This window comes from Octopus bimaculoides, chromosome 9 (assembly GCF_046866305.1).
Source record: "Octopus bimaculoides isolate indiv1 chromosome 9, ASM4686630v1, whole genome shotgun sequence".
In the NCBI taxonomy this organism is placed as follows: domain Eukaryota; kingdom Metazoa; phylum Mollusca; class Cephalopoda; order Octopoda; family Octopodidae; genus Octopus; species Octopus bimaculoides.
In genome coordinates this window covers 5,401,510-5,414,009 of record NC_142936.1, presented here as the reverse complement: position 1 = coordinate 5,414,009, position 12,500 = coordinate 5,401,510, and the positions used below count along the sequence as shown (strand labels likewise).

Sequence of the window (12,500 nt, the reverse complement as noted above, 5' to 3'; positions counted from 1 at the left end):
CCGCTGCTCTGTATAATCACTCGATCTGCTATAAACAACAACTAAATCCCCTTCAAATCACACCCTACTTTCTTAAAGAGATCAACGCAGTAGTTGTACGAACAAGTAATGTTCGTAGCCACTTCAACATGTCTGCCAGTTCGAGCGGAATTTGCTGCGATCTTTTAACCCCAAGAGGACATCTCCTCTAGCTGGTTAACGATGCACAGCTGCATCCGATATATTGCGACGTATGTGTGCGTGTGTTAGCATGGAGAATTACCTCCAACACATATCCTTCTAGCAATGGATTTCTTCTCATGCACTACCTTTTACTGTTGCCCAGCACATGAATATCTAAGCACATAACATTCAACAGATCTAACCATTGACTTCGTTAGACCTGAAGTTTGAATCTCCAAAAATGTGAACCTCCAATAATGTAAATTTTCAGTAATGTAAATCACCTTGTAATGTGAATCAACATGTAATGTGAATCAACATCTAGCGTGAATCAACGAGTAATGCAAATCTCCAGTAATGTGGATCAACTTTAGCAGTACTGATCTGGGTCCATGGAGAGCTGGGGTAAGTTTGTAAAAGCCTAATATTTTAAAAGGTTTCTGTATAATATTATTATTACTCAGTTATATATAATTTACTCTGCTACATATATCTTTCAATTTAGAGCTTAATCTTGGGAAACGAGTTTGTTATAAGCTTGTAAAATTAGCTTATTCGCTACACAGTGACAGACTTATTCAGTAGATGGCGCCGGTAGGAATATTCACTTAAATATCTTGAAATGTTTGGGAACCGATTCTAATTCCGCGTGGGGTCGGTGACTATGCCGAGGCTCCGTTGATGGCATGTATTACTGGAAATGTCCTTGGTGTTGTCTGAAGAATTTTCTTAAGTAGGCTGTGATTGAGGGAAATGTCGCTCTATATTAAGCCCACCTAGCAACGTGATATAGTGTCCCTCATTGACACGTAACAGCAACGCTTCCCAAATATTCAACCATAACAAAAGAATAGGAATAGGAACATTCCTATCCAACATACAGATTGCGATTGCAGCAACACCAGGCGCTGATAATTTAAGGACCAGTCTCCAGTAACCAACACTGGACCTTGTGGTGGAGACACCCCAATTAGTGAAACTAAAAGTCAGGGCTGATAGGAAACAAATCCTTGAATTTTATCTCTTGAAAAAGTATCAAAATCTGCCAATTAACACCAATCAACCAAGAGTGTTTTCCGATTTCTCTTCCCAAATGGCCAACCTTGTTATCAAGGACTAAAATAATAAAATATGTTGGAATAATGCCCAATAATGATAAAATAATTTGAAGGTGTTAACAAAATGGCGTAAAGATAGAAGGAATTACAAGTCAAAGTGTTGAAAAACTCAATATGTCCTGCTCGTAACGAAAGTGTCACTGTTAAATATTATAATGAAGTAATTATGCCAAAAAAGGGCCACAAGTTTAGGTTTTTATACAACTAAGATTGGCAATTTACCAACATGATAATGCTTTTGCTCATTCTGCCAAATTAGTCGAAAGTTTTCTCCAAGATAGTGAATTTAAATTTTTGTTTTTGCTTGGACATTGTCCAGAGAAGAAACCAACTGAAAACAGATGGCTGGTCATTACGTCAATGTTAAAATCAGGTACTTAAGAAGTAATTAATTCTAATTTATGTCAACTGGGAAGGAAGGAATATGAATTAGGGTGAAAATTATAGCAAAATAATCGACTCAGACTCCACCTAATTTCTAACATTAGCGAGAAGAAAGAATTTTTGTCGAATGGGGAAGTAGAGCCGATAAAATCTTCATCAGGTTTTTATACGTAATTTAATTTTTCGGCGTCGAAAGGATGAAGGGTGAAGTTATCATGGAAGGTGATTCGGAATCTGAACGTAAAGAGGAAGAACGAAATATCGTAAAAAGGAAGAACGAAATACCGTAAAGCAGTTTCTCAGGGACTCTCCATATTCTGCGAATCCACCTCCGTTAGCCGATTGGAACGCTGAAAGAGTTTCAAAAGTAACCATAAGATAATCTACACAGGATTATTGATTGTTAAAGAATATTATTAACTACCATTAAAATAGCGAATTGGCAGAATCGGTAGCACGCTAGGCAAAATGCTGAGCGGCATTTCGCTCGTCTTTACGTTCCTAGTTCAAATTCCACCGAGATATATGCATGTGTGTGTGTGTGTACGCGCGCCTATGTTTGTCCCTCACCACCGCTCGACAACCGGTGCTTGTGTGTTTATGTTCCCATGACTTGTCGGTTCAGCCAAAGAGACCGACAGAATAAGTACCAGGCTTTACAAAAAAAAAATTGGAGTACTGGGCTCGATTCATTCGACTAAAATTCTTCAAGGCGGTGCCCCAGCATGGCCGCGGTCTAATGACTGAAACAAGTAAACGATAAAAGATAAGCGATAAAAAAATAGCTTAAAATTAAAAGTTCTTCATTTTGAAACCTGTTTGAAAATAACTAAAACCTTTTTCATTGTCAGAGGTCGGGTGTGGCGAAGAATCTCAGTTCTTGCATAATTGGTTATAAAAAAGTCGTGTGTCTTAAGTGGTTATTATGTGTCTTAAATTGGTGTCTTAAATTGATGTCTTAAATTGGTGTCTTAAACGGTGTTAGGTTTTTTTAAATAATGTATTTCAGCTTGTTTTGACGAGTGGAAACGAACGTATCTGTAACAGTCTCACATTTAATAATTAGCTTGAAAATATCTAAAAGCTGGAAAACCAAACAGTAATGGCAAGCATAGAAATACCAATTTCCGAAAAAAAATTTGTTTTTACTTGTTTCAGTCATTGGAATGCAGCCATTCTGGAGAACAGACTTAAAGAGCTTTAGTCCAAAAAATCTACGCCCAGCACATGTTTTGATTTGTATTTTGATTTCAAAAGGTTTACTACTTTTCTATCGGTTTCTTATTGCCGAACCAATATGTTACAGGGATGTAAAATAGCCAACACCGGTTGTATAGCGGTGGAAGGGGTTTGGCAAACACACACACACACACATGTATAAATATATATATATAGATAGATATGTGTGTGTGTGTGTGTGTGTGTGTGTGTGTGTGTGTGTGTGTGTGTGTGTGTGTGTGTGTGTGTGTGTGTGTGTGTGTGTGTGTGTGTATGTATTGCTAGCCACTATGCCTTTTTCTATTTTCTCTCCTTGCTTCATTCTGTGTTCCTTTCTGCTGAAGAGCGTAGGCTCGAAACGTAAAATACTTTCTCAGTTCCCGAGCGTCAAACTAATACATCTGTTTGTTGTTTACACACCTGTCTTCGTCTTTTGTTTTCTTATATATTCTCATAATTCAACTAATTTTGCTTTCGCAATTTTAAATTGAGATTATTTAATTAGGAAATGATATCTATGAAAATGCAAGGTCACAAAACCAGTTATCACTTGTCAGATCCAGAACAAATTTACCCTTCAGTTCTAAGAAGGCACATTTCCTCTTCTCTGGGATATGCGCCTTCTTAGAAATGAAGTGTTGCGTGAAGGCACGCGGCTTAGTGGTTAGGGCATTCCTCTCACGATCGTAAGGTCGTGAGTTCAATTCCCAGCGACGCGTTGTGTCCTTGAGCAAAACACTTTATTTCACCCTGCTCCAGTCCACTCTGCTGGCAAAAACTGAGTGGTACATGTATTTCAAAGGGCCAGCCTTATCACATTCTATGTCACGCTGAATTTCCCTGAGAACTACCTTAAGGGTACATGTGACTATGGCGTACTCAGCCTCTTGCACATTATTTTCACAAGCAGACTATTCCGTTGTTCCGATCAACTGGAATACTCATCGTCGTAACCGACGGAATGCTAGTTCTTCATAAATATTATATCCTGTAACGGTGTCTTTCATTGTCTGAACAGGAAGCAATTCTTTTATAATATTAAATGATCTATCGATACACATATGAAACTTGCCAGTTGAGCCGAATCGGATTTACCTGTTCTTTCGTTAATAACCAGTAAAAAAAAAAATTAACTTCTCTTATTTTTTCTGATAGTCTAACTTCGATATCTGCTGCAATTTCTTCGACTCGTATTGTTATTGTCTTGCGAGACAAGCTAATCTTGTCAAAGATATTTAACTTTTCCGGGCATTAAAAGTTCAACCACTGCCAAAAGACATTCTTTTACAAATTCATCGTCTGTATACTCGTTTGAAAGCTTAGCAACATTTTCATTCCCAACATAGCTTGCATGTACAATTTCTTTTAATTCTGTCTGCCATTTAGAAAAGAGCATATTTAGACTACCGATCTGTTTCTTGAAGGTTTCAACGTTTTGTTTTCAAATATATCCATTCAATTTAATGACTGCGGTCATGCTGGAGCACTGCCTTAATTTTTTTCCTATCAGTCTTGTTGTCGCTTTATGGTATTGGTTGTTCTGGTATGGTTGTTAAGAGTTTATCCAATGTTCTTTTCTTTATTTTTATTTAATCTTTCATCTTTTATATTTCTGGTTTCTTCAGGTAAAAAGTTGAACAGGTGAGGACCTCTAAATATCAGACTGGCACTATAGAGTGTTTTTGCTCGTGATTTCGAAGATGGTGTATTTGGAAGCTGACCGTATCTACCATTCCGTGCATTAAGATTCTCTCCAATGTCGATGTTTGGAACGTGCGCCTCCAGGATTTTCCATACAAGTATGATTGTATAACTCTCTCTTCGGCATTAAAGAGAACAGAGACACGCATCACTCAGACGTTCCCAGTAATTGCATACATACATACATACATACATACATACATACATACATACATACATAGAGTTCGAAAATAAGGTTTTTTTTTTAATATTCTTTTACTGTGGGCTTATCTCTCCGTAAACTTTCCTTGCTGTGAACTTTCCTCGCAATGAACATTCCTTACGGTGAAATTTCCCTGCGGTGAATTGGTAGCGGTGAACTTACCGGACATGTCCTCATCCAGATAAATGTGCTCACACATTTAAACACAAAGACAGAAACAGGGAGAGAGAGAGAGAGGGCGATGGAGAGATTACAATTTAATTAAACATGACTGATATGAATACTTTCCCGCTCCTCGTGCACACAAAGAGAAATATGTTCATAAACAGAAAGGGGAAGGGAGAAAGAGAATCACTAAAATGAGAGAAGCGTTAAAACGTTTGATGTCAAACAAGTCAGCGTCGAATCAGCGGCGCCAAAACGGCTGTGCCAAAACGTCTCATTCTCTTCATTGCTGGTTCGTCGAACATTTCACACTCAGCAATTTCTTTAATATTATGCCACAACAGTTACAGTAAACGTTACGATAAAAGTCATGATATTTGCCGGATGAAACCGTGCCAAAGAAACAAATACATAGCAATAAACACCATGTGTGTGTGTGAGAGAGAGAGGGGGGAGAGGGGGGAGAGAGAGAGAGAGCACTCACACTCACACACGCACGCACACACACACACTTGTACACACGCGCTCATAGACACAGACAAATATTCAATTTAGAATCAGTGCTAGACTCGTAAGTAAATGTCGACCGTTTTTCTCTTTTTTGAGTCGATGATTCATTGTCTTTTAATTTACAACTCCCTTCGAAACATTTACACACACACACACACACACACACATTTACACACACATTTATATACATACATACACACACATACATACATACTAAAATACGTACATACAAGTATGCAGATATACGTGCATATATATACATACACACATGCATATGTATATGTACGTGTGTGTGGGGGGTGGGGGTATAGACAGATACAGCATGAGAGAGAGAATGAGTAGAGAGAAAGAGTATAGAAAGAGAATGAACGAGAGATGGGGGGTATAATTAAACAAGAGGAGGGGAAATTTTGACATCAAAGCAATTTAGTAGTCAAAATAAACGCTAAGATCAATGGCAAAGAATAATATGCTACATAACTCCACAGAATATATCCATAAACTCTAATCAATACTATATGTATACGCTGTATTTATATACAATATTTTCATGACCTCAAAAAGGGGGATCAATAATCGGTTATTACCCTGTGTCGGGATTTCATCAGTGACCGTCTACCCTCATATCTGTTCTTAGGACTTAGATTTAGTTCTGTCATAAGCCCTAGACCTCGAAAAGCTGAGGTTTGGTCCAATTTCCATGACATAGAAGTGACTGAGAGTACAACACTCCCCCTAAACAGGACGCCAGTCCATCGTAGAGTTAACTTCCCAGCTACTGCTGCGATTCATTTAGAGCTGAGTAAACTGGAGCAACGTGAAATGAAGTATTTTCCTCAAGGACACAATGCACCACCCAGTCCAGGAATCGAAACCAAAATCTTACTCAGTCACATGCCTTCACCTTACATCTGTTCAGTAGGAAAACATTTATAGAATTGATTTGCTTCATGTTGATCTGAAAATGGCAAAAGAAGAGACACTGTGAAAGAATTTGCAACGAGTAGAGCTATGCATGAGATTTGTCAAATGTAACTCTCGGGTTACCGACAGAGTGCAATGTCATCGTTCAGTAAGTTACGTCTCGGTGCAGCAGCATGTGTTGTGCAGTCGCTAGATTTAGGGCATTTGACACAGTCGAGTGCAAAGAATCACATAAGGAATATATGACTTGTGATGGATGATGTAGTAGAAACAATGTAACCCGGAACAGACAATGATACATTATATATTTCGCTTAATGACATGCTATGCTAATGGCGTTGTAGAAGTGTACTGGGTTCATAACCCAGAGATCGTATTTCTTTATTGCCCACAAGGGGCTAAACATAGAGGGGACAAACAAGGACAGACAAAAGGATTAAGTCGATTACACCGACCCCAGTGCGTAACTGGTACTTAATTTATCGACCCCGAAAGGATGAAAGGCAAAGTCGACCTCGGCAGAATTTGAACTCCGAACGTAAAGGCAGATGAAATACCGCTAAACATGTCTCCCGGCGTGCTAACGTTTCTGCCAGCTCACCGCCTTGTTTGGTACTTACTCTATCGGCTTTTTCCTTAACCGCTAAATTACGGAGACGTAAACAAAACAACACCGGTTTTCAAGCAGTGAGCGGTTACAAATGCAGACATATACACACTTAGAAAGATAGATAGATACGATGGGCTTTAATACAGTTTACGTCTATCAAATTCACTCACAAAGCATTGGTCGGATCAGCGCAATAGATCGGTGGGAGCGAACCTGAAACTACAAGGCTGCAAAACGCGTTTCTTAACCACACAACCATGCCTACGCCTATATATACAATGCGTGCTAAAATCTATAAATATATTCTGTTACACTATAGCCTTGAAACAAAACACTATTGGTGCACCACTAATTAATCAATGAATAATATATATGAAAATACATGAGGCATGTTCATGATGGCCGATATATTACGAAGAAAACAATCGATTTTCTCGTTCTGGTTTTCAAATAATAATGGTCAACAGCATATAATTTCAAAGATTTTTTTGTTACTGGTTGTTGTTGTTGTCGTCTTCGTCACTACTGTTGCTTATGTTTAACTCCAAGTCAATCGTCATTGAACAAACAGATCGATAATTAAATGTATTCCAAATGAATGACCACTCGAATCTAGGGTTGCATTAACTGATCGATCATTTTGTCTTTTCATTTGTTTCGGTCATTGGACTGTGGCCATGCTGGGGCGCTGCCCTGAAGGGTTTTGGTCCAAGTAAATCTCTGAACTTATTTTGTTAAGTCTGGTGCTTAATCTATCGGTTCGCCTATTTACGGGCGCGAAAACAAACTCGCACAGGTTGTCAAACGGTGGGGTGGAGAAACAAGCACAAGGACAAACACACGTACATATACATATATATATATATATATATATATATATTTATATCAGGCAAAGGCGGTTGCGACTATCTGGTCACTGCATGCACCACCCTGAACTGGAAGCAGCGAATTTCGTTTATCATTACTTGTTGCCGACTGAAATCCTTTCGTATCAGACTTCCACATTCAAACTAACTTCCCATTGCAACCAAAGAATATATATTTCCATTTTGAGAGTTTTATAGAATAAAACCCTTGCTATCTATTATTTCGTCTTCCTTACTGGTTTAATCTATATATTGTTTACTATTTTGCTTGAAAATAACAATAAGTTGGTGAAGAAGTTTATTGATTTTAAGTCCAACTTTAGTTTAGCAGGCGTAACATATCGTTATTTCTGCTTTAAAATACTAAACTCTTTCAAAAAACTAAATAGGTTAATTTCCAATACAAGTACGTTGTTTTTTTTGTTTTTTTTTTCTTTTCGCTAATGGTGGGCGACTCCTTAATTTGAATTTAAAACAATACCTCCTCTTACGTAATTAACAGATAGCTTCACAACGTAAACATTTTATCACATTTTCTGTTTCCTCGGAGATTGTAGAATTTCCGAGGCGGAATCAACAATTTCTTTCACAAGTACTTTAGATCTATTGTCTCCATTGTCTGCGTTCCATATCCGTTTGCAATATGTATGGAAGTCGATAATCCCCAACTGTAGAGAAGAGATAGTGTATTATTTTTTTGCTTAAGCTCTTATACAAAATAACATGCAGGTGTAGACTAATCATATAAGTGTGTGTGTGCGTGTATGTGTGTATGTTAATATCTGTTTATCTACATCTCTACTTTATATCTACTTTTATATCCATAAATCTATTGCAACAAATTAAACCTTATACCTCGTTGGACGCTCCTACTTTTTATTGTCTCTTGTTTTATTTTATTTTATTTTATTCCACCTTCCTCCTAACCACCCTAACCTCTCCTACTAACAACGCTGCCCTGTTATCTAACTATGTATGTATATATGCATATATCTACAAATATATATATATATATATGTATATATATATATATATATACATATGCTATTTTTACTCGCTCCTCGATTTCGTCAAACTGTTAACTTTTTAGTGATATTGTGGCTTATTTGAATAGTTTTCAACTCTTATTTCTGGCAACGCTGGTACTATCCTGTACCCTTGATTATATATATATATATATGTGTATATATATATATATATATATATATATATATATATATATATATATATATATATATATATATATATATATATATATATACCGTATATACTCGAGTAATAGTCGATTTCTTGTAAAAATCGACTCCCTGTTTTGGCCAGACATTTGGCAATTTCCCATAAACCTCGTATAAAAGTCGACCCTAGTATTTCACGAGCAACAGGACAACATTTGTAGGTCAACGTACCGTATTATTCTGTACGTAGAAATAACACTGTTCCAAGATCGTGAGGCTACCTAACTGTAGCCTGCTCTATAAGGGGAATACTTGGTGTATATAATGGAATGTTCGGTCCATTTAATAGCGTGCAGTACACATCTCTTGATGGGTGTTATATTACCATTACTAAAATGTATGCACAGGATATGCTGCAAGAGTGCATACATCATCAAGCACAATAAACACATGCTTCATACACTTGTTGTTTACATGGCGAGAAACGCGTTTCACAGACAGTGAACACTGGCAAACCTCACTGTCTGAATTCGTACAAAAGCATGACTTTTCGTAAGCGTAAAAACATTCAATTAATCGCTGGTGCTCGTGCGACTTTTATACTTGCCTTATCTCGAAATACTATGCGTCATACGCTTGTCTGTTTACATGGTGAGAAACGTGTTTCACAGGCAACACTATCGGCGAACAACAGCAAACAGCACTGTATGAATTCGTACAGACGCATGGCTTCGGTAAGCATAAAAACATTGAGTTAATCGCTAGATCAATGGTTCCCTTTTTTTTCTTTTTTTTTTTGCCGCGGAATTCTTCAACGTAGAACCCCTGGGGTTTCGCAAAACACACTTTGCGAATCCCTGCTCCAGATTCACAACTCTACACCAAATTATGGACATTTACGAAGAAGGAAACGTTTTCGGTGGAGATTATTGATGGTGCAAAGCAGTGTTCTACGTCTGCTTTTTTTTTTATCAGTTTTGGTATTTAAAACATTAAATTTCATTTAATTAATTAGAAATAAAAATGCACCACATTTGATGAGTATGACTTTAACCATGAATATGAAAATAGTATAGTGTTACTGAAGAGTTATATGTGAAATACCCCGAGTAGGTATCAGTTGTATGCGCGTATAACGGAAGGTAGTGGCATGCCGGTAGCGGGTAGATATATTACCGGTGGTAATATAACATAATTATGAGTTATAAATTGATTTCACTCAGCTAGTTTGTTAAGTATGATGGGTACAACTAAAAGAGAAAGTGTAAATATTTATAAGAGCTACGCGGTCTGGTTTATAGGTTTTGTTATTTACAAGGACCTGCATTTTGGTGCATAGAATTGGTAATATTTCTGTAATTCATTGTGTTTTTGTTTTTATTCGTTTAGAGATCAGTTGGGCTTCTGCTGCTGGACTCTAGCTTGAACTTCAGCCCCTCAAAAGTAATATTCATGTAATAGTCGACCCCCATGAATTTGACCTTAAAAAATTAATAATAAATAATAATAATATATATATGTATGTCTATATATATGTATGTCTATATATATATATATATATACACATGCATATATATATATATATATATATATATATATATATATATATATATATATATAAAAATAAGATTAAGATTAATGTAATATAAAGCTGAAGCAAATTAACACCAAATATACAGTGCGTGTGTTTTTATTGGCTAAACTGGCAATATGACCATCCCCAAGTACAACAACAATATATATATATATATATATATATATATATATATATATTCACATATATAATTGGGGTGATCACCCCCACGTTAGCATGATTGCCAAAATCACAGTCTATAAAGTATACAACACGTCTCACAACACGAAGTATAGTTATGACGTTTATTTTGAAACTATAAAAGTTTTAAAAGTCAGGTTTGTAACTTCGAAGCCACCGACACTTCTTTACTATAAATGCATAAATAAATTGTGCGTCACAAGCATGTATGTATACGGTTAAAATCTAGGTGTATAGTTCTGTCCTAAAAAAACTTTTAAAATGTTTATTTATAGTCGAGTTGTAAGTACAGACGTTTACAAATTTTTTTATTGTCGTAGAGAAAAGATTGTATTCTCTATTCTGCGTGTTATACTCTGGTTTTATTGATGACCTTGTGCAGAAAGGTTTAGTATATTGATTACAATGTCGCTTTGACTCACTAACTGGCATGCTATTTCCCTTCAAACGGGAATACAGTGGCCGAAATTATAGTTGAGGTTTATGGGCAACAAATGACGTAATGTATAAAAAAAACAGTATGGGAATCAGGTTTATTAACCTGGTTTATTTTTCACGCTGTTGTTAATTAAAAGAGTGGACGATATGGGTGATATGTAAGACACGGTGATAAAAACATTTAGAAAATTTGAGGACACCAATGAATACAAATCATTTGACACAAGTTTAAATACCGACCGTTGCTGGTGTAGGACTCACTAAACTCGGTTATTTGTAATTGTGTATGAGTATTCTTGACCATGCGAGAAAGCACAAGTCATTAATATCGGTAATAAAACATTCTACAAAAAATACACTTTACATTACGTGACACACATGAGCTGACAGAATGGTTAGCGCATCGGACAAAATGCTTTGCGGAATTTTTTTTCTGGCTCTTATTCCACCGAAACGCAGAGTCGATAAAATACGTACCAGTTGAACATAGGGGTCGCTGTAATCAATTTACTCCCTCTCTTAAAGCTGCTGGCCTTGTGCCAAAAGTTGAAATCGTTATATGATAAAGAAATATTCATACATACGAGCAACCGTACCACTGCAATATCTGCCGTAAAACATTACTCAGAAATTTACATTATATCTCCACAGCTTTTATCATCTGTTGGTGAAAATTCATATCCCAGCAACAACTATGTCAGACATTTTTCTTGCAAAGTAACCGCCAAAACAAGCGATGGTGGTGATTCCAAACACAGACACGAAGGTACATGCACACACGCAATCACACTCGCACTCTCACACACACTTTCACAGATACTCACTCACACATACACACTTACACACACACGCATGCATAAAACACACCCACATAGACACATGAAATGTATTTTAAATGAGTTTCTTATGAGTCATCTATAAATGGATTTTTAATGAGTTTCTATGTAAGCTTGTGCTTACTCTTAGCTTTTCTTTCTTTCTTGACAATACTATTATTCAAAATTGCTGCCCACAGCTTTTTTCACGATGTTGACAACTGAACAATACCGAGTGATTTTCTTGTACGAATACAAGTTGGGTCACTCTACCACTGAAGCTCTACGAAGCATCAAGCGGGATTTTGGTAACGATTTTGTTAACATTAGAACTGTTCAGAGATGGTCCAAAAGATTTCGATCAAAAAATGAAAGCCTTAAAAGTGAACCAAGAGGGAGACCAAGATTAGTTATTCGGCATGATGAATTGAATGCTTT

At 36.7% G+C, this 12,500-nt stretch overlaps 1 protein-coding gene across 1 annotated transcript in view; it reads right to left on the bottom strand.

Moving 5' to 3' along the window:
* The window catches only part of LOC106878114 (ectonucleoside triphosphate diphosphohydrolase 8), a 156,449-nt gene that overhangs the window by 85,659 nt on the left and 58,290 nt on the right, over positions 1-12,500 (bottom strand). The window contains exon 2 of the mRNA XM_089357051.1: positions 1,950-2,014. The gene's annotated coding sequence lies outside the window, so the exon portion shown is untranslated. The remainder of the gene's footprint in view (positions 1-1,949; positions 2,015-12,500) is intronic.